The 25,017-nt window shown below is 37.7% G+C and overlaps 1 protein-coding gene across 1 annotated transcript in view; it reads right to left on the reverse strand.

The window, feature by feature from the left end:
- LOC144963182 (uncharacterized) overlaps positions 1-19,915 on the reverse strand; it is a 103,067-nt gene extending 83,152 nt beyond the window's left edge. Inside the window, exon 1 of the mRNA XM_078896906.1 lies at positions 19,610-19,915. The gene's annotated coding sequence lies outside the window, so the exon portion shown is untranslated. The remainder of the gene's footprint in view (positions 1-19,609) is intronic.
- Between the last annotated feature and the right edge of the window lie 5,102 nt (positions 19,916-25,017).

Here is a 25,017-nt window from a genome sequence, read left to right on the forward strand (position 1 = left end):
AGAGTAGCGTTCCTTGATTGGACTTCACGTTACAGAGAGAACGTCAATTTGGTTTTGAAGTGGCTCAAGCCGCTTTCACCGGAAGCAAGGACGAGAGACGCATGCGCACAACCAACATGACGTTCTCTCTCTAATAACTTTCCGCCGGTGACGTCACAGACTATGGGTGACGTCCAATCAAGGGACGCTACTCTTCCGCTAATCTCATTCCCTATACTGCGGCTGACACTGGGTTATTCCAATCTTTCCTTGGAATAGACCCTATAGACAATTTTCCCGATGGAATGAACAAAGGGAATTATATATATATATATATATATATATATATATATATATATATATATATATATATATATATATTGTAACAGTAATGTAAATAATACGTTCATACCAACCCTTTTGATAAGAACCACTTCACATAATAATAAGAACTTTTTAGCTCCCTTGTTTTTTCCGTTTATTATTTTTCGTTTCGTATCCACCTAGCTTGAAAATAAAGAGCTGCACTAAATCCAATCATCCTGTATTGTATAATCATTTTATAACTATATTACATGGTGGCAGCGGTAAACCTACTATTTATCTACCCCTTGTGTCCATTATTTTGAGCAGGTAACATTGTTTTTGAGATTAAAATGGCTTTTAGTCAGGTACCAATGCCTTATCTTGATTGGTGCAAAGACAACAAACAAGAAGCATACGACGAATGGAAGGAATTAATGGAATCGTTTTTTATTATAAACAATGTCGATAATGCAAATAAGTATCATTACATCCTGCTATCTACGGGCACCAAAGGTAGAGACATCGTCCAGTCCTCCAAACTATCAGCAGTGGATAAACAAGACCCAATAAAGGTATGGAAAGTTTTTGAAAACTTCTTAGTAGAAAAACCCAACAAATGGTTGGAAAGGATAGAGCTACAGTCACTGTCCCAGATGACAGACGAAAACCTAGAAGCGTTTGTATTGCGTCTACGGAACAAGACAGCAAAATGTTCGTTTAGAGATGAGAACATAGGCAATGACAGGATGCTGGAGCAGCTGATTAAAGGCTGTAAATACCAAAACGAACGAAAGTGACTACTAGAACAGGGTGATGCGCTTAATCTCGAAACAGCCATAAACTTGCTTAAAAGCCACGAGGCATCAATCCGGCACATGGCAGAATATAGAACAGCAGCCTCGGGAGCGGAGTCAAGAACACAGGCCGAACTAGATGCCATAAAAGCAAGAGATCATAGACAACTACAACAGTGCGGTCAATGCGGTCTTCGACACGAACGAAGAAAATGTCCTGCTTTCGGCACAATGTGCAAGATATATGACAAGCCTAACCATTGGGCAAACGTTTGCAGATCCATCCCCCCTAACTCGAAACAAAACAATCGAGACCATAAACAATGGGATAAAAATCGTAGATTTACACTCAAGCCAAAGGTTCATGACCTAATGGCATAAACTATGAACGACGATGAATTCAACATTGATACTGTCGGGATTGACAAAAAACAGAGAGATGAAATATATACGAGAATTCCATTGGAAGTACCTCACAGATCAGAAATTATGAACCTGAGAGTTAAGGTCGACACTGGTGCGAATGCAAACATTATCACAGTGAGAGCATTGAACCAAATATATCCTGATGAAGACATAGACAAAGTGCTCACAGGAAACAAGACAGTCTTATCTGGCTACGGAGGTGGTACAATTGAGCAGAGAGGATGCTTACAAGTCAAATGCAAAGGTCACAGCCTCACATTTTATGCAGTAGACTCAAACAGCCCCAATATTTTAGGACTTGAAGCATGTCGTCGACTCAACCTGGTAAAAATAAACTGCGCTATACAAGCCAAAACAAAAACACCACTCGATGAGCTAAAGCACGACTTTTCCGAATGTTTCGACTCCATTGGCAACTTTGAAGGGAAATTCCATATTACTCTCCGGGAAAACGCCACACCTGTAATACATCCACCAAGGAAATGTCCCATACACATACGGGACGAGCTACTACAAGAGCTAAAAAGGATGGAAGAAATAGGTGTCATTGAGCCTGTGAGTCAGCCAACAGATTGGGTAAATTCATTGGCATTCAGTAGAAAATCTAATGGAAAACTCCGGGTGTGCTTGGACCCCAAAGATCTTAACAAAGCCATTAAAAGAGAACACCATAGGACACCAACCCTTGAAGAAATCTCGCATAAATTCTCCAATGCAAAAGTCAAATTAGATGCGCAGCATGGATACTGGGCAATCAAACTAGATGAAGAATCAAGTCTGCTGACAACGCTCAATTCACCCTTTGGGCGATACAAGTTTATAAGACTCCCTTTTGGGCTCAGCGTCTCCCAAGATGTCTTTCAGAGAAAAATGGACGAAATTCTAGAACAATGTCCAGGAGTAGAAGGTATCACAGATGACGTATGTGTATATGGCAAGAACCAAGCAGAGCATGACAAAAATTTGCTCCATTTAATGGAAGTAGCAAAAAAACATGGCCTTGTTTTCAACAGTAAGAAGTGCTTCATCAGACAGGATAAAATTACATTTTTTGGTCTAGAATGGTCCCAAGAAGGTGTCCAGCCTAGTCCCAGCAAGTGTGACAACATCAAATCAAAGGCCAGTCCAAGCAACAAACCTGAACTGCAGTCGTTTCTTGGGATGATCCAATACCTAAGTCCGTTCATTCCAAGGTTAAGCGAAAGAACTACTGCACTGAGAGAGCTTTTGATAAAGGATAATGACTGGAACTGGAATAGTTCGCATGAAAAAATATACCAAATGATGAAGAATGACATCCACCAGCATTTCTTATTTTGACCCTCACAAACCCACCACGATAGAAGTGGACAGCTCATTGAACGGTCTTGGAGCAGCGCTTCTACAGGATGGAAAGCCCATTGCCTTTGCATCCAAGAGCCTGACAGAAACAGAAGCACGATACGCAAATATCGAACGTGAAATGCTGGCTGTCGTCTTTGCATGTGAAAGATTTCATACGTACATTTACGGCAAAGAGATAACTGTACAGTCTGACCACAAGCCATTAGAGACAATCCAGTTACAACCATACCAGTGCACCATTACATACAAACCTGGCAAAGAAATGGTTTTTGCAGATTTTTTTCTCCAGAAACAAACCTACAAGTGGTGAGGAAATTGAGTTGGACGCCACAATCCATCATGTAATAATAAGCCCAGAGAGGAGGACTGAGCTGTTAGAGGAAACAGCAAACGACGCAGAACTTGCCTCACTCGAAAAGCAAATAAGAGAAGGTTGGCCTGAAGACATCAGTCAAGTGAAAAAAGCACTGAGACCTTACTGGTCCATGAAAGAGTTACTCTTTTTTTACAATGACCTCATCATTAAAGGCACAGCTATTTTGATACCAAAGAAATTACGAGAAATGATACTGGACAAAATTCATGCTGGTCATCAAGGTCGAGAAAAATGCATTCTACGTGCAAAAAACAATGTATTTTGGATCGGTATGACAAAAGACATCACCATGAAGGTACATTCGTGTCAGATTTGCAACAAATATGGAAAAAGCCAGGTACGTCAACCGCTATTACAGCCCAAACTACCAGATATCCCATTTGAGAAGTTAGCGGCAGACATATTCCATCTGGATGGAAAAAATTATATCCTTATGGGAGACTACTTCAGCAAGATGCCATTCGTTAAAACACTGACAACCATGGCAAGTCAAGAGATAATTAAATACTTTCAATCAGTGTTTGCTATTCACGGTATTCCTCTCACGCTTGTGACCGATAACGCAAAACAGTTCACAAGCACGGAATTTAAAGCATTCATGAATGAATGGGAAATCGAACATATAACTTCCAGTCCTTATTTTCCACAATCAAACTGCTTCATTGAAAGGATGGTGCAGACGGTTAAGAACTGCTTAAAGAAATCAAAAGAGACCAAACAAAATCCCCAGATTGCTCTACTCAACCTAAGAACGACACCGATTGACCAGACATTACTTTCCCCCGCTGAACTTCTGTTCAACAGATCAATCCGAACTCCAATACCACGAACAATGAAGATCACCCCCAGAATAGAACAAGCTCGGGACAACCTGAAACATAGACAGCTGAAACAAAAGGAACAATACGAAAAAGTATCTAACACTCTTCCACAGCTGCATAGAGGTCAGCCGGTCCTCCTACAAGACCCAATTTACCATACATGGTCAGCAGCAACAGTGATAGATCATGCCGCGGAACCAAGAAGCTACACAGTGGAGACACCCAACGGTACTGTCCGCAGAAATCGTATACATCTTAAGGAAAGAAAGACACTAGGTTCTCCATCGCTCAACAACAACGAAGAGTACACAACACAACTTGCACAGCAGGAGACAAACAATGGTCCAGACAATGCCCTGGAGACTCACATTCCTGTACCTACCCACCACACAAGGTCTGGTCGGGAAATTATCCGCCCTAAAAGGCTCGTCGAAAACTACTAACCATAAGTTCTACTATCGTCACCTGTCACCTCACTCTATTCTCACTCTTCATTACCCTCTACACAGGTATACATGCAATAATACCTTTGAGGAAGAGTGACTGTCAGAATAGTCTACAGTCATTTCATAGGCAATATCACTAGTATAGGTAGTGCTGTAGAATGCAATACACAATACCCACAATGCACCAAATTTCTACGCCTACACTGAATATTAATGGATATTGTGGTGAACACAAAGACAAACACGAGGTTAGGGACCAGTGGATAAAGGGACAAAATAATGCCCTCCACTGGGTCGAGGTCACGGGACCTCTAGTCTTTTTTCTTTCAGGTGATGCCCACATTTGAAGAGCCTATTTTCCAACTTATTATGATCTCATCCTACCTTATGTTAATCTAAAAACATTAGGAAAGCTTACTGAGGTCATTTGGAACTTTAAATCTTTACGTTATGTTTTGTTATTTTTTGGCATCCTGCCCACTGATTGGCTGATCTGATGTTCTTAACCTAGGGTCCCCAAATTACATTTGATGTTCTAAGTTCTATGTTCTAGACAGGCCCTACGAGCATAACGTGTATATATATATCTATCTCAGTCTTGATTAAAAAATATGCTTACGTTCTATTTGAGAAGGGGGATGTAACATTAATGTAAATAATACGTTCATACCAACCCTTTTGATAAGAACCACTTCACATAATAATAAGAACTTTTTAGCTCCCTTGTTTTTTCCGTTTATTATTTTTCGTTTCGTATCCAGCTAGCTTGAAAATAAAGAGCTGCACTAAATCCAATCATCCTGTATTGTATACTCATTTCATAACTATATTACATATATATATATATATATATATAAAATATATTATATATATATATATATATATATATATAATACATATACCAACACGCAACACTATGTGAATCCTTTGAAGTTTATATTCCGATTGAGAGAAATTACTGATAACTAATCACCCAGCTGGTGACCTGACCTATTGATATTACCAAAGAGCTGTATATTCTGTGAGATATGCCAGCCGTGAATCACTATTCCATTGCAACATTCCAGGCTTTCTAATACATGATTTGATCCGTGTCAATAAAAGCTAACTAAAACTATATTATGTTACAACAATGGTCTTGATCGCAGCGAACACAGGAAAGATCTGTTCCGTTTTATCCCTATGCCTATATTTCCATTATAATATAATTCTCACCGAGTCATCAATAAAATTATTTATGTAAATATCACTTCAAAGGCGTCCATTTATTTTCATTCTGACAGCTCTTACCACGGCGAATAAATAAAAAAAATTAATTAATTAAATGAATAAATACATAAATAAATAAATAAATAAATGTGTGCCGCGATGTGGTCTTGTGGTATGACACACGCTTTCGGATCGGAAGGTTTTTTGCTCGAGCCGCCTCGCTCGGCGCATAGTTGAGTCCTTGGAAAAGGCTCTTTACTAACATTTATTTCACCGTACTCAGGTGCAAAATGAGTACCTGGTCGTCAACAGCGTTGTCTCTGTCGAAAAAAAAATATAATATCGACTTAAGGACGTCGTGCTTCGTTCTACATGTTGCGTGTTGCTGTTGGTCAGGGACCCTTTTGTAAAGTGCATTGAGCACGTTTAGTGGAGAGTGCGCTATATAAAAGAAAGCTCAAAAATACATATAGATGAAGAAGGCTTGAACTTTTTGACAAGTTAGAGATAATTCTAATCAATCAATGTTTGAAATTAGCAGATTAAGACCGGCAGGATATGGGTGGTACCAACGTGTACCTATATGCAGGTCTGATAACCCAATTGGATTCAATAGTCTGATGTCACGTCGCCCAGCAACGGCGGCCATCGTGGTTCTAAACAAAGAAAATCTGTACTTTTTATTCTTCAGGCTGGCTAGAACTTTTCATATGCCTTGTTATCAGAATGTGTAAAAGTCAAAATATGATCATATTTATTGTGTTTTTTTCCCCTCTGGATACGCTTTTATGCTCAACGGATAAATATTTCATAAGGGCGTCCGCCATTGTTCCGATAGTTTAGAGCCAGTTACTAAGTTACCATGCGTCATTACGAGGGAAGTGACGTTACGACTGTTGAAGCGTATTCCTTATGGGCTCATTGTTGTAATAGACATCTTATACAATTGACGCAAAATATTTCCCATTACAACAATATCAAACTAGGTCTATAAGTGCGTTCGGATGTCAGACCTGCATGTATGTAGCCTATACGCCGGGTGGTACCGAAGGCGACAGTACTATATTTTAGGGGCATTCAGAGGACTTATTTTGTCGTATCCGGATTCTCGGTATCGTGTTATTTGTTTTGACTTTTGGCTGAAGAAGGGTTTTGGGCCTAAAACGATCCTTGTTAAGTATTTTGTTCTTGTTCAAATTTTACATCTACTGCCATACTCTGGAAAACACGTATTTTAAAGTTTTGGCCAGAAAACCCGTCCTTCAAATATCAATCAATTATAATAACCCTCATCTTGAAAAAAAATAAGCCTCTCAAAACTGGGACTTCGCAAATTTAAAAGTCTTGCCAAGATAAGGGTCGTTTTAATCGATCAATATTTGAAGGCCGAATTTTCTGGCCATAATTTTCAAATACATGTTTTTTTTTCCAGATGACGTCACAATGTTCCTTAATAAATCAAATAAAGTCAAACAAAGCTTCATTCATTTCTTTTTACTACAAAAAAAATTCAATTTTCAGCATATTATTCGATGGTCGGCGGTTCAAACCTTTGAAGTCCTGATTTTCACGATCGGTGGATCAAGTCATCAGAGGTCTGATCTGCCCAAAATTAAATAAATAAATTGGAAAAGGCTCTTTACTCACATTCTCTCAACGTACTCAGGTGTAAAATGAGTACCTGGTCGTTGACAGCGTTGTCTCTGTCAGAAAAAAAATATTGTAATATCGCCTAACAGGCGTCATGTTTCGTTCTACATGTTACGTGTTGCTGTTGGTCAGGGACCCCTTGTAAAGCACGTTGAGCACATTTAGTGGATATTGCTCTATATAAAAGCTCATATTTTTTTTTAACACGGTGCGCAAAACTCGAATGCAGACTTCAGATATTTGATTGGCCGATCATCAATATAGACATCCGACATAATACGGTTTCGAAGCGGTGGGTCACAAGACACATTTTATATATTTTCTTTAATAACAATCAAACCTAGAGCATTTATAGAGCGCAATATCCACTAAACGTGCTCAAAGCGCTTTACAATATATCCATAGCCAATAATAGTAACACTTAACATGTATGAAGAGACATGACGCCTGATAGAAAATATTACATTTTTTTTCTCCGACAGACACAACGCTGTGAACAGCAAGATTCTTGTTTTACACCTGGATACGGCGAGATAACGCGAGTAAATAGCCTCTTCCTATGACTGACAACGATGCAGTCGCTCACAGCGGGACTCGAACCGTTGACCTTTCGATCCAAAGGCAGTGTTATACCACTAGACCAAGTCATAGCCGCTCAATTGTAGTTGTAATTTGTAGTTCACAGCTTCTTCGACCATCTTTATAATAAATTATTTCCTTTGACTTGCATTCTATTCGTGGCAATAATGACTCGGGTCTCCGGTGGTGGCGAGGGTCGCTGATTGTCTCCCCTAATTAGTCCTCACAGATCAAGTCGCCGGAAATCCACAAGCCCTGGTAGGAGATAAAGTCACGTGATGACCAACGCCACCTGGGTCACGTCTGACAAATCACTATCATTTTCTTACCATAATGGGGTACTCAGTATACAGCCGTACTTTGGAAAAACCCATATTCAAAAATTTGGCCAGAAAATTCGTCCGTTACACGCTATAAAAACCGGGATGAGAGAGAGAGAGAGAGAGAGAGAGAGAGAGAGTAGAGAGAGAGAGAGAGAGAGAGAGAGAGAGAGAGAGAGACTCAGATACACTCACACACATTCACATATAATATTATAGCATATATTACGTACATAAATAGATACATGAAGCGAGATAGAGGGTGAGAGAGAAAGGGAGAGATATAGAGAGAGACATAGAAAGAAAGAGAGAGAGAGAGAGAGAGAGAGAGAGAAGAAAGGGAAAGGGAGAGAGAGAGAGAGAGAGAGAGAGAGAGAGAGAGAGAGAGAGAGAGCGTGAATGAAAAAAGGGAGGATTTCAGATAAAGTGAGAATCAGAGGGGAGGGAATGGGAGCGAGACCGACACACACACACACACACACACACAAACACATACCCACACACAAACACATACCCACACACAAACAGAGACACACACATACACCGAGAGAAAGAGAGAGAGAGAGAGAGAGAGAGAGAGAGAGAGAGAGAGAGAGAGAGAGGTGTCATTAAGTATGTAAGGTGATGATAGAGAGAGAGAATGATGGGAAGAAGATCAAAGCATTTCAAACATAGAAGGAAACCATCGGGATAGAAGCCATTCGATATCATTGTCTGTCGGACTTTGACAAAACAGACTTTTCTCCTTTTGGACAGAAAATGTTACTTCAAATATCGACAAATTAAGATTACCCTCACTTTTTAAAAAACGTTTAAATTTTAGACCTTTATAAAGCATTTTATTCCACCCCTCTCCCCATATATATCTACTAACGCGTCATGATATCAAGTTTACACAAATAATTTGTGACGTTAGATATTCAAGTGTTAAAAATATCACTAAAAGGTCTAGATTCTTTTACAACAAGTATTATTGAAGTGATTTTGAAGATGCCTTTTATTCAAAGATGACGAAATCAGAATCGATTGAGGGGCGGAATAAATGATTGTTTACACTCTTGCGTTTTGGAATTCGTGTAGCAATTGGGGACATGCCCGGAATGTCAAAAAGCAAAAGTGTAGGAATCTCAGGATTTGGGGAAGGGTTGGGGGGGGGGGGAGTTTTTGATGTGTTTAGGGCGACGTGTACATATTGGCAAGTCTGATTACCCAAATTATTGGGCTCATTGTTGTCACAGAAATACTCTCAATCCTACGCAAAAAAAATGTCAATGTTAAAACAGGCTCATAATTGCGCTAGGTTATCAGACCTGATAATATGTGCATCTATGTTGAAGGTCATTTGATTCGTCTTGAGATTCTATATTTAAAAACTTGAGCGTTTATATAGTGCAATATCCACTAAACGTAATCAAAGCCGTTTACAAAGGGTTCCTGGCCAACAGCAACACGTAACAAGTAGAACGAGACATGACGCCTGTCAGGCGATATAACAAACTTTTTTTTCCGGACAGAGACAACGCTGTTAACGTCCATGTACTCATTTTGCACCAGAGTACGGTGAGAGAATTTGAGTAAAGAGCCTTTTCCAAGGACTCAACAATGTGTTGGTCGAACCCAGGACCTTCCGACCCGAAAGCGAGTGCCATACCACCACAAGACCACATAGCTGCACAACATTCGTCGATATTAGAATTTGATGTCAGTGACAAATTATCTCTCTGATCAAAATGAACAAAAAAGAAGTTATTTTGTCAATGTCTGACAACAAAGCTATTGCCGGATCGATGATGCTCTTTCGTGGCATGTACTTGTTGTCTCCAAGACAAAGCAGGGAATTCTTTATAGAAATAAACGGGATAAGACAGAGAGGGCAATCGTTTTGCTATTGTCTCTTGACAACCGATATGTCATCAAATATGATAAAGGCTGGATGGTCTTCTAGTTATTTATAAGTCGTATTTTCAGTTTGTTTGTTTTTTGTTTTTGAAAAACCCATGATTGTGCCACAGTTTGCGAATCGATACTTTTTTTTAAAAGTTTGAATAAAATGTATGAAAATAAATGCGCAATAGAATTATTTTTCCTGATCAACTTGTTAACCCTTTATCAACAGGTTTCGATAAACCTGACACCGTATCTCACCGCTTTTCATCGGGATAACGATAATAGCAAAGCGACTTGAGCGTGTTTGGTAGATATTGCGCTATACAAATGTTTAAGTAAAAGCAAATACGGGTGTCCCGATAACTCAGTTGGTAGAACGCTCGCTTTACACGCAAAGGGACCGAGTTCGATTCCAGGTGTAATCGATGTTTTGTTTGTTTTGGACGCTCTGCGACAGACGGCAGCATGGACGACAACAAATCTTATTAAACGAGTCCTGTATGTATGTATGTAGACTCTGTGTATAATTTGTACGTGTGTGAGTGTATCTGGAATCTCTCACTCTCTCTCTCTCTGTCTCTCTCTCTCTGTCTCTCTCTCTATCTCTCTCTCTTTCTCTCTCTCTCTCTCTATCTCTCCTCTATCAAAGATCGATAAATGTATGATATGATAATATGATATCATTTTACACTCAACGTCTTGGTGGAATTAAGGACGGGCACATTATGTTTGTCTTCTACCTTTATCATCTATTAGAGATATTAATGTCTTCTACGTATTAAAGTCAATTATCAAATACCCCAGTACTCCGGAAAAATAACGTATATGAAATTTTGGCCAGGAAACTCGCCCTATATATATATATATATATATATATATATATATATATATATATATATATATATATATATCGATCGATTAAAATGGCCCTCATCTTGTTAAAACTATCAAACCTGGACCTTGATGAAGTCCCAGGTTTGAGAGATTTTTTAACAAGATATGGTCATTTTAATCGATCGATATTTGAAGGACGAGTTTCCTGGCCAAAATTTCAAATACATATCTTTTCTCTTCAGAGAACGCAGAATATCACACAAGACACTATCCGTTAAGTGTCCATCAACCACAGCAATCTAGAGAGCATTCCCATCGACCCGATCCCTCCACGATTCAATGTATAAAGGCTGTCCGTGGCGATTGACGACAACAAAGACTCAGTATTGTGTAGATAGATACTGTCGTAGCGTTTAATCAAAAGTCGAAAAATTAAACGTGTCAAAAATTAATTGTGAAAATATAGGCTGGTCCTGTCAACAAAAATTTTGACTGATCCGTTGACTATATTTATGTTTAATTTTTAAAAATTATGCCTTTTGCGCCACGACATCATAAGATATCGTCGCCTAAGCATTCCACGAAGGAATATAGATAACTCATCAAACAAGATGTCTGATGTCAACAGGAATCACCCATGTTGTCCAAGTGAGCAAATTGGGGGTTAATAATCTTGCTCAAGGAAAAAAACGAAAGTGCCTGAAGCCGGGCTCGAACCCGGGTCATCCGGGTCACAGTGCAATGTCTTAACCACTCGGCCACTTCGCCCCCCTTATTTATATTTATATTTGACCATACCAATACTGCCGTACTCTGGAAAAACTCACATTTTAAAAGTTGGCCAGAAAACTTGCCCTTCAAATATCGATCGATTTAAATTATCCTCATCATGGCTTTTATAATATAGCGCAATATCCACAAAGCGCTTTACAACAGCAATACTTAACATGTAGGAGGAGACATGACGCCTGTGAGGCGATATTTTTTTTTTCCGACAGAGACAACGCTGTTAACGGCCAGGTACTCATTTTACACATGAGAACGGTGAGAAAATGTGAGTAAAGAGCTTTCTCCAATGACTCAATCAACTATGCGCCGAGCTAGGCTCAAACCCAGGGCCATACGATCCAAAAGCTATTGTTATACCACTGGACCACATAGCCGCACACTTGGTTTAACACACTGACACATAATAAAATGACACTGTTACATTGTATGACACCTAGTCTTTTTGAAGAGCTGATCTAAAAATAACGAATGATGTTCGAGATGAAAACGGTTGTCAAGTCCACATAGAATTTCAATTTATGGAGAAAAAAAATATCACTAGACATGGCTACAATACGCTTCCACAGTCGTAACGTCACTTCCCTCGTAATGACGTATAGTAACTTAGTAACTGGTTCTAAACTATAAGAACAATGGCGGACGCCCTTATGAAATATTTCTCCGACGAGCATAAAAAGCGTATCCAGAGGTGAAAAAAAAGCATTATAAATCTGATCATGTTTTGACGTTTACACATTCTGATCACAAGATAAATATGAAAAGTTCTAGCCAGCATGGATAATAAAAAGTACCGATTTTTTTGTTTAGAACCACGATGGCCGCCGTTTCTGGGCGACGTGACATCAGACTATTGTTCCGATAGTTTAGGGCCAGTTACTAAGTTACCATGCGTCATTACAAGGGAAGTGACGTTACGATTGTTGAAGCGTATTGTGACCATGATATCCCTCAAGTCAAATACCCCCCCCCCCCCCCAGAAGAAAGCCAACAAGCCTTAACATACAATTTTTGGGAGAGAGGCTGACATTGGATTTATGAAACATTACTTTAAATAATCAATTCCGGTAGCATCTCCGGGGGGAGGGGGGGGGGGCTTGTTGATTTTTTTTTTTTTTTTTTTTGTCTTTTGTTTTTGCTTTTGTTTTTTTTTTTTTTGGCTGGGTTTTTATGTTTGATTTTATTTTGTTTGTTTATATTTTTTGTTTTGTTTTTCCTTAGTGCCAAAACTCTATACTTGTTCCTTTTTACAAAGATCTACTCAGTGCATTGATTTACAAGTGAAATGACATTGTCTCATAAATCTCTGCGTCTCACGTCACAGCACTCGGGGTTTTCATGGTTTTATTCGCTGGTTGTTGGAAATTGAGGGGGGGGGGGGGGGGGGGGGAGATTCCCAATCACAGAGCGCAGATGCTTTCAATAATTGATGTCCGATGCGTTCGACGACTTATTGATTATCGACAAATTTCTCGTTTAATGTGAATCCCGCATGACATGTGGCCGGACTGGAGATCTGCCTCCTCTTTCATGTTCTACAACTGATCTCATCTTCAATTCATTCTGCGCCGCCTACAGTGAAAACAATTAACTTCAAAGCCATCTTCAAAAGACAAAAGTGTGTTTGTTCTTTACACGGTATTATCAACGCCTGCCCATCGCTATCCGTTCACTAATAGAATAAAAGTCACCAATCCGGCCTTTTGCCAATTATTCCGTAAAGTGGCAAATAAAACATTTTATTTTTTATTTTTGCCAGAAAATTTAAACTGTAAATATCATGGAGAGAAAGATAAAGTGAGTAAATTATGTGACTCATATATTATTAGGGAACAACACAAGACAAACAACTTTTCGGCCCTTGGCCTTCGTCGGGAGACAAACAACAAAACACAAATATGTAAAGTTACAACATATCACAGTTTGTCAAATGTGGAAATAATAATGTAAATGTATCGAGAGGGTGTTGGATGCGTAAATATCGATCGATTAGTATAATTTTTAACTTGTCATTATTTTCTCACAAATGTCATATTTTGAAACAATTTGACAAATTAATTATTATCTAATTCGTTCAATATTTGACGTGAAAGTTTTCTGGCCAAAATATTAAAAAAGGGATGTGTTACATCAATTCTGCCGTACTGGTAAAAACACGTATTTAAAATTTTGGCCAGAAAACTCGTCCTTCAAATATTGATCTGTCTATTTACATTAGCCTCATATTGGCAAATACTTTCAAAACTAGGACGCCGCCAAGTCCCAGATTTGCGAGTTTTTGCCAAAGTGAGGGTCATTTTAATCGATCGATATTTTCAAGACTAGTTTTCTGACCAAAATGTTAAATACGTGGGGTTTTTTTTTTACAAAATACGACAGAAATCCCCATCAGACAAAATACAATCAAAGATATCACAGATACAAAGATGGTGCGTCGGGCGTGAAATTAGAAAATGTTAGCACAGGAAATGAATGATTATGCTGGCCAGTAAGCGGCCAAACACTGGGGGAAAAAAACACGCTTTAAAATATTTGGCCAGAAAACTAGTCCTTCAAATATCGATCGTTTAAAATGATTCTCATCTTATCAACATATCTCAAACCTGGGGCGTCAATGAAGTCCCAGGTTTGAGAGATGTTGACAAGATGAGGGTAGTTTTAATCGATCGATAATTGAAGGACTAGTTTTCTGGCCAATTTTTTTTTAATGTGTTGTTTGTTTGAAATCATGTTGAAACAGTTCGGGAGTGATCACATCCACGCTCTTATCCTGTTTCAAATGATGTATTTGTTAGGTTTCATACAAACACGGAGTTATACCGCTCCCATCGCTTTGTCGTTATGGAAGCAAAAACTGGTTTCCTGTTTGAGCACATGTCATAAGATCACGTGATTTAATCTAGAGCAACGTGACTTGCTAAATTACATTAGACAGACGAGCTGTCAGAATACATTGTTATTATTTCTATTTTGTTCAAAGTCGTGCTATAAATAGGTTTATGTGTCACCAGGACATGTAAAATTGTCCGTGAGTGCACGTTTTACGATCATAAATCTCTTGACGAGTGAAGATGTGGTCAAAATATATTATGACTTAACAGGAAATCAATCTTTGGTCTACAATGAGTTGACGTCATTGACTTGTTTGGGAGATGATTTAACTCTCTCTTTACCGAACAGATTCAAGATTTTTACTAAAAATTCATATATGTCGACCAAACACATGAACTGTATTTTTAAACTTAAACTTACAAGCAATAAGTGAATGCTATACATAATTTGAATGTGCAAAACAAGATTTACAAAGCAGTATTAAGTTCTTGTAAATATATATAACAAAGATCTTTTACCAATTTTGTGATTTATAAAGCTAATCTGAATAAGAAAAATGTTTTGGTATCGTAACGAATGTGGTGATTTCCCACAGTTGGTAAGGAGAGGGTTAAGGGGCGGTTTTGGGTCTAATTATTAGAAAAATCCTTCAAAACATTAAATTTGATATTTTGGTGACAAACGATAATTCATTATCTTAAAAATAATATTATTGAAGTCCAATTTCTCAAAATAGTCTATGAAGGCACGAAAAACGGTGTGGAAAAGGGTTAGGTAGTAAAAATAGTGTGAAAACGGAAAGCTAGTTTGCTATTAATTTTCTCAATATGTCATCTTTCTATGGTTATGGGGTATTGTGTCAAACATTTCTCAGAATCTATTCAATGAAATTGTCTGCAGAGATAGTGTATGTTGTTACCATAGACAGATTTTTTTGATAAAGTATATGCATTTTTAATTATAATCCAAATTATAAATTTTTAACATAAATTTTGTCATAACATTTTGATTCTAAACTTTGTAATGTTCTAATAAAAATTCCATAAGCTACATCTGTAAAATCTCTTTATGGTGACACACCATGCTACAATGTTGATAAGAGGGGAAAATATGGAGATCATTCCTTCATTAGTTTTTGTTGAACGTTTGCCACAAGATTGTTACATTTGTTAATGCCAGACCCCCAAATCAGGTCGCAAACGGGTATCAACACAGCTAGTGTATATTTTTCATCAAAAATGTTGTTTTCTAAACCTATAATGACGATACAGAATGATTTAAACCGCCCATATATTATATATAAAAGACCCAAACTGCCCCTTAAGAACGACGTTTTAGCTTGCACAATTGAATTTATTAATAGCTTTATAGAAGATCATAATCATACAAATTTATTTTTTCGTTAAAACTGCAAGAATATTATAACTGTCTCATAAGATTAAAACCACTAACAATTGTTGTTTTAGCCCGTTAATATATACACTAGAGTATCAAATAGAAGGATGGTAGTGAAAGATAGGGTGGGAGGGGGGGGGGGGGGTACTTTGACCAAACTTGAAAAAAAGGTGGGGGGAGGGGGGGGGTGAATAATCCATAGAAGGGTGGGTGGAAGTGGCGGGGAGGGGGGGGGGGAATGCTCATTTGGGCATTTTCTAATTTAGGCGTGGCGAGATGTGATATGTAAAATGTGACCCATTGTCTCACAACGTATTTATACTGATTCCCTTGCATGCGAGGCAAATGCTCTACCAAAAAAAATATTGAGCTTTTATATAACGTTATATCCACTAAACGTGCTCAAAGCGCTTTCCAAAGGGTCCCTGACTAATAGGAACACGTAACATGTAGAACGGGACATGACGTCTATTAGACACTATTACACATTTTTTTTTGGACAGAGACAACGCTGTTAATTGCCAGGTACATTTAAAACCTGAGTACGGTGAGAGAATGTGAGTAAAGAGCCTTTTCCAAGGACTCAACTATGGGCCGATCGAGGCTCGAACCCATGACCTTCTGATCCGAAAGCGAGTATCATACCACAAGGCCCCATAGCCGCTCTATGATTGAGATATCGCGAGAATCCATAGGGAATAATGGCGGATAACCATAACATCATTATAGTCGTCATTCAGAGCCATTCGGTCCATGGAGCCGGAGTTTATCCAGGGTTCTATAACGTGTTTACTATCCCTTGGCTATGACGCTAGTCTAACTCACTGTACTTCCCGCCAGATCTAACAGAACCAGATACTCAATCACTGCTGAGTGGATGCTCGAATGCACCCGGGGAATCAATCTCGGTCCCTTTGCGAATGAAGCAAGTGCTCTCACAACTGAGTTATCGTGACTCCCAAAATCATTACAGACTAAAAATTTAAAAGATATAATAAAATTGAACATTATATAGCGCAATATCCACTTAATGTGCTCAAAGCGCATTACAAGGGGTTCCTGGTCAACAGCAACATTTAACATGTAGGACGAGACATGCCGCCTGTTAGGCGATATTACAATTTTTCGGACAAAGACAACGCTGTTAACGGCCAGGTACTCATTTTACACCTGAGTACGGTGAGAGAAAGTGAGTAAAGAGCCTTTTCCAAGGACTCAACTATGCGCCGAGCGCGAGGCTCGAACCCAGGACCTTCCGATCCGAAAGCGAGTGTCATACCACAAGACCACATAGCCGCACTAGTGAATAAATTTCTAAGACATTTAGCTTTATCTGACTGATGAAATCGTTAATGGTGGAAGGTAAACAGCGATATTTTTTTGATCATGACAACGGTTGAAGGGAAATTACATACGCAGCTATCAACTGTAGGCTCATTGAGTTAATATCGTATTTATCCAACAAATAAGAATGATAATTTTCGGTTGCTCTGAAATTAGCTACAGGTTAGTTGGTTATTAGAAGCGAAAGAAGAAAATTAGCTCTCGCAATTAAACACCTCCTATGCACATAAAGCGATAAAATTGGATATGATGTCGAAACCATATATAAATTTGATAATTACAATAATATGATAGATCTGTGTGTTTGCATCAGTAAATGCCAAGGTCTCGTATTACACGGCCATCGAAAGGCCGCCACTTTTCCTTGATGTCAACTGATATCACGTGACTCATCGAACCAACCAGCAGCAAACCTGGTTACTTGAAATAGGAAAAAGAGTCGTTGTTTTCAACGGTAATAACATGCAAAAAAAAAAAAATGACCAAATTGTTCTGAAGACGTGAAAATAATGCTTTAAACTCCTTTATATTATACTCGCTCTGGCAGTTGAATTTCGTTTTCAAGAAGTTTTAATTAAAACGCTTGATATAGATAGAATGCGCTTGGCCAAGGAGTTCACAACATTGCCATCCGGAAGTATAATGGACCAACACACAAACTCTGTGTAACCATGAACTTTTATACTCTGGTTAATACAGTTTAGTGAGAACAACTCACAAACGCGGATGGCGAAAACAATAACAAAGGCCTGAGTGACGTTATCTGCATACTATCTATAGCTCTCAGGTTGGAGTCGAAGATTGGTTGTTCTACGGAATTGTTGTAGTGGTAGGCAGGTCTGAATCAGGTGTGTTGGCCGAATAAACAAGATGGAGCAAATTAGAGTTTTACGTCAAAACAATCAGGGAAAGGGAATTTGTAGCTTATCGTCTGAAAACGGTATGATGTCGGAATGACCCCGATGCCTAAAATTGAAGTGTGTATGTAACCAGCCCTTCGGGGGATTAATAGTGAATAGGTTATAACATATGGAATCTTTGCGGTTGCATAGTTATTTTAGTGGCAGGATGCACAGGTATATTATTGTAATTACTGGACGTCAAAAAGCGAGTATGGATGACCTCTGAAGAGGTCTGATCCGTCCAAAATGAAATAAAACGTGGTGCACAAAGCTCGTATGTAGACTTTAGAGCTTTGATCCGCCGATCGTGAAAATCGGGACTTCAGATATTTGAACCGCCGACCATCGAGATGTTCCAACAGGTCCAAAACTAAAAGGACATGTCACCCCAGTTCTGCCGCACTCTAAAAATAACACGTATTTAAATGTTTGACCAGAAAACTCGTCCTTCACCTATCGATGGATAAAAATATCCCTCATCTTGTCAAAAATTCTCAAACCTGGGACTTCAGAGTAAACAGTACTGAAGGTGTTTAAGCTTTTATCTGATTAAATCGCAGTGTTTTTATATCCTGGTCGTTGACATGAGAACCAATTTTCTCTTTAATTTTCTATTTCAAATGATTTTAACTGCTTTTTTTGTTCTTGTAAAAATGACATATTTCTTTATATGTAAAGCGATTTAGAACAAAACAAAACAAAACTACATTTTCGTCTAGATTTGACCTCGACTTTTAAGTGGTACAAACCCTGTAAGTGTGCAGAGCAGAGAGAATCAAGAACTATGACTGCCGTACTCTGGAAAAACACGTATTTAATTTTTTGGCCAGAAAAATTGTCTTTCAAATATCGATCGATTAAAATTAAAATGATCTTCGTCGATACAGTTTGAGAGTTTTTAGCAAGATGAAGGTACTTTTAATCGATTGATATTTGAAGGACGAGTTTTTGGGCAAAATCTTAAACACGTGTTCTTTCCAGAGTACAGCAGAATAATAGAGGGCTTTAATAAATATATATATATATATATATATATATATATATATATATATATATATATATATATATATATATATATATATATAGGCAAAACCATACATCAAAAGTTCTGGAGAGATATTCTCTGGTTGCAACAACAACAATAGCAGCAGCAGCAACAACAACAACAACAACAAAAACAACAACAGCAACAAGAACATCATCATCATCATCATCATCAACAACAACGACAGCATCAACAAGAGAGGGATGAATCGAACTAAAACAATTCTGCAAACATCTTTTTTTTTTTAAATTAACTTCATTATATAGTGGTTTTATAGCTTTAAATTTAACTAATTTCTTTTTAACAATTTGACAAAGTACCAAATACAACTCACCAAAAACAATCCACTTTATAAAACTTCCAATCCAGACACTTTACAAAATTTTAATCAAACAGGATGAGACTGAAATAATTCACCAAAACAATATCATCATCATTATTAATAATAATATGATTTACAGTTCTAATCCACGTACGGTATGGTATGTGAGTGAGTGAGTGTGCGTGTGTGTTTGTGTTGTGTTTAATAACAACACGCCAATCTACATCTCATTTGCAATAATAATTATTATTGTGTAGCAATAATAATATCCTAATCCCCGACTCACCCCGTCGCGTGGCCTCGCGCACTCTCTCTCTCTCTGTCTATCGCACGTACTCACCACCACTCATGCACGGTGAGACAGTGTATGCCTCTCTTGCAATGGCGTCGTCGTCGGTGAGTACTTCGTACGTAAATTATTATAAAAACGTGCATTGTGATTGTGTGAGTGACGGATGGCGATTCCGATTGACGGGGGACGCCAGGTCAAGTGATTTCCGTCGTAAAAAAGATGGGTCTTTCTTTTGTCGTTATTGGACAAGGGAAGCATAAAAAGTGTTGTCGCCGCGGTAAAATGGAAAGCGTCATTTGCTTGCTTTGTTTGGCAAACACTCTCCAGGGGCTTGATCAATTATTTATTTATCTAAAGTATGTGTTCGATGAGTGTGTATGTTTGTTTTGTGTATTTGTATATCGATGCAATGTGTTTGGTTAAAAAAAAAAAAAAACTCATAACATCCGCCATCCGGATACAACGTACTAACACTCAAAACGATTCTATGTGTCACCTTGTACGGTTATAGATAGTATGAAGTTGACGTCATTCAGGTCTTTGTTATTGTTTATTGCCATCCGTGTTTAGGAGTAATTCTCACTAAACTGTATTAACCAAACTATTAAAGTTCGTGGTTACACACAGTTTTGTGTGATGGTCCGTTATACCTCCGGGTGGCAATGTTGTGAGTTTCTTAGCCAAGCGCATATTATCTATATGGATGATAGGATTTAGTAAGAACAACTCATCAAAATGGCTGGCTAAAAACAATAACAAAGTGCTATGTGACGTCTATTTCGTTCCTTCTATACAAGCTCCTCCTCTGGATATAATCAAAATAATGCTTGGTGAAGAAATAATGAACGCCCGGTTTATTTATGATTAAATTTAAGGTAGATTTGATCACATTAAAAAGATTTCACTGTTTTGGTTTTTTGTTTGGTCGTTTTGGTTGTTTTGGTCTTTTGGGTTCTATTTGTTTGTGTGTGTGATTGTGTGTGTGTGTGTGATTGTGTGTTTGTGTTTATGCGTGTGCGTGTGTGTGTCGTTTGTCTGGATTTAAAGTTATTGATTAACGTTTTTTTTTTATAAACAAAACTGTGTATAACAGATTTAAAACCAAAACAAAAAAAAAAAACAAAAAAAAAAATTTGACCAAATATGGACACGTAAATTCTGTGTTATATATTATGTTATTTTTTATTTCTTCCAGTCCACAGCTTCTTGCAGCTTTGTATCTCTTTGACTTGTATTCATTTTCTGCTCTTTTTGTCAATGGCTGAAGAAGGGTTTTTTTGCCCGAAACGTTAATGTTTTTTGGTATTTTGTTCTTTTTTTTTTGTGTTATGTTCATTTTGTGCATTATATTTCAGAACAGAATTACTTAGGAGACAAACGTCACGCTATCAACTGCTACAGCTATCATCTTAATCATCTGTACTACCTTTTTCTGAAAACAAAACAAAAAAAAATGGTCAGAAAACTCATCCTTCAAATGTAGACCGATTAAAATGATCATCATCTTGTCCAAAACTCTCTAACCTGGGATTTCATGTAGTTTTCAAGAGTCCCAGGTTTGAGAGTTTTTGCCAAGCTGAGGGTCATGTAAATCGATCGATATTTGAAGTAGGAGATTTTTGACCAAATTTTGAAAATGTGTTTTTTTTCCAAAGTACGTCAACAAAGATATACAAAACAAAGCTCCAATTGTCCATCTCTAATTTCCATCCTTCATCAATAAAACATATTTTGTTAACGGTCATGGAGACAATGGAGACAATGCCATTTATAACTTTTATCCGTTTTAACCAAATTAACTGTCTTCCTCTGATATAACACATATTTAACAATTTGGCCACAAAATTGTCTTTCAAATATCAATCGATTTAAATGACCTTCATCTTGGCAAATCTCTCAAACCTGGTACCTCACGAGATCTTTATAAAATTCCCAGGTTTGAGATTTTATTTTTTACCAAGATGAGGGTCATTCAAATCGATCGATATTTGAAGGAAGAGTTTTCTGGCCAAAAATCCTAAATACGTATCTTTTCCTGTGCACTGCAGAGTTCCTTCTCTAGTTAAGGGTAACCAATCCGTCCAAATTGATAGGCCCTTCAATCGACTCCATAGCACAGGACATCATCAGCCTGGAAAGGTCTATAGAGGACACTGACATTCAAACCGGAACTTAAATGGATCAATAAATAACTGACAAAACAATCGTTTCCAAACATTAATTAGTAATAAATAATATACAATTCTTACACTCTTGCGTGTTCCCAACAGCTGCACCAACTTGCGAGTGCGCGTAGGGAAAAAGTTCGAATTTAAAAAAGCAAGAGTGTATGAATAAATCTTTTATTCTGCCCCTCAATGAATTTTGATTTCGTTAAAAAACATTTCAAAGATACTTAAATGATACTTTTTTAAAAATCTATTGTTTTTGGTGAAATTTAACGATTTATAATTTGACGTCACATATTTTATTGTAAACATGATGTCATTACTCGTTACTATGTAGGGAGAGAGGTATAATAAAATAAATAATGAATTTATATTGCGCCTAAACATCCACGTTAATAGTGCTCTGTGGCGCTTTACATTATAGAAAAAATAAAAACGACACGACATAATAAGCATGAAAACAGAAACAAAATCTAAGCAACATCTATTTCATAAAAGAAATAAGCTTTACGGAACAACTCAGTCTTCAGACATTTCCTGAAAGATGATAAATTTTTATAGGACTTTGTCCGAGGACTGAATGAGTTCCCTATTCGTGGAGCAATGGATGAAAAGGCATTTTGTCTTTTACCAAAAGTGGATTTTGAGGTGGTAACCTTTAGAAGTTGGGACTGAGATGATCTTAAATTTCGAATGGGTTCATATTTTTAATTAGTTCCTGCAAATATTCAGGTGCCAATCCATCCAGACATCTAAAAACATAGCATTGTATTCGAAATGTATCGTTTTGTTTTGTCATTTATCAAGAACTGTGGAGGAAACTAGATCTTATCTCTCAAACTTGGAGCAATGGCCGTCCAAAACAAACAAATTGAATTGACTTTTCCGCCCTTGTTAGAACGTTAACAAAAATGATGTATTCTCAAAGTGGCCAGACATCTTTTAACGTCATTTGTTAATAAATAAGCTGATCCTTCAATTGTCAAAAATGCTAAATCGTGTTGGAATTCTTTGAGCTTTGAAGTCCCAGGTTCAAGACTATAAAGAGGTCTCAGGTTATGTCTTTTTTTAAATGGGAGCTATTTGTTGATATAGGAAAGTCCTGGGTTCGATCCCCGCTTCAGAAACTTTCGTTTAATTTTTCCTTGGGCAAGATTTGTTCACTTTGGACAACATGGGTGATTCCTGTTGACATCACACATCTTGTTTGATGGATTATCTATATTCCTTCATAGAATGCCTAGGCGACCGCATCTAATGATACCGTTGCGAAAGGGCGTAAGAAGAGAGAGAGAGGGGGGGGGGCGGCAAAGAGAGAAAAAGAGAGAGAGAGAGAGAGAGAGAGAGAGAGACAGAGAGAAAAAAAAGAGATATATATATATATATATATATATATATATAGAGAGAGAGAGAAAGAGAGAGAAAGAAAGAAAGAAAGAGAGAGAGAGAGAGAGAGAGAGAGAGAGAGATAGATAGATAGAGAGAGATAGAGATTTCTTGATGGAATGTATATATATATATATATATATATATATATATATATATATATATATATATATATATGGTTGAGGGGAATTGGCTGGAATCACGTAGAGTGCTCGACAGTCTCTTGGAGCGATATATATATATATATATATATATATATATATATATATATATATATATATATATATATGTGTGTGTGTGTGTGTGTGTGTGTGTGTAATGTCCGATATGTCATGCTACACTAATTTGTTTAGACTAAGTAGAATACTTAACACTTGTGCTGTCGTGTCAATCCAATCTCTTGAAACATTTTAATGGTCCACTTACCGATCTTTTCATCTACAATGCATCAAATGAACACAAAGATTTGAAAACGTGTGTTTGATTATTCGTGTTAAAATGAACACATGAAATGATAATAATATCCAATCCATCATTACACACTCTCTTACACACCTTTCCGACCCTGCTTGATTTAAAACCTTTTAAAAATGTGCAGTTTGCTTGACGTCTAGACTCAAGATATAATTAGGTTACAGATTGAATATGCAAGTACTAACAAACAAAAAAACTCCAAACAAAAAAAAACTCAAAACACACCACGATTATATCCTCTCTCTCTCTCTCTCTCTCTCTCTCTCTCTCTCTCTCTCTCTCTCTCTCTCACACACACACACACACACAAACACACACACGCACTCACAATTTGCTTCCAAAGGGGCATGGCCATCCCAAAATAACTAGAGAATGATCCTGATGACAGGACAAGATTTTAAACTGCTCACTAGTTCAACACCATTTTTAAAAAAACTTTTAAAAATTTTCATTTTATCCAAAAAAACAACAACTTTTACTTCAAATCCACAGAAAAGATAACGCCCAGCGTGTCGATAATAAAATGAGCGTAACTCAGCTCATGAACGATCTCCACTGGAAACCGCTACATGAAAGACGTTCTATCAACAAACTCCTCATATTCCACAAAGCACAAAACGGAAAACTCGAAATTCCAACTATCTAGCCATTTATTGAAACGGAACAAAACAAGAAACTCAACATTTAATTTTGAAATCCCCCACTCGAGAACAAACCATCATCTTTACTCTTTCTTCCCCTCCATCATCCGACCTTGGAACTCCCTACCAACCACTTTCGACTGATGACTTCCAATCCGAATGCTAGTGTCATACCACTACAGAACATAGTAGCCCTAGCCAGGCGTTAGCCGCAGTACAGCGCCGCAAATTGAGCTAAGGCGAGGTGACTTTGACTTACTCAAGGCTACAGATCGCGGCGAGTAGTCGAACTCGGTATTTTTCGGGTAGGAAGCAAATACCATACAGCTTAGCCACGCTGTCCCTTTTAAGTCTAAAACCTGCATCTTCTCGTGTGGTTTGAATTCAATTCTTGTCAATGTTATTCAATTAAATTTTTTTTAATCGAGCTTTTATATAGCGCAATATCCACTAAACGTG

Source organism: Berghia stephanieae, chromosome 1, assembly GCF_034508935.2.
Source record: "Berghia stephanieae isolate SIO BIC M18660-M18661 chromosome 1, UCSD_Bste_1.3, whole genome shotgun sequence".
In the NCBI taxonomy this organism is placed as follows: domain Eukaryota; kingdom Metazoa; phylum Mollusca; class Gastropoda; order Nudibranchia; family Aeolidiidae; genus Berghia; species Berghia stephanieae.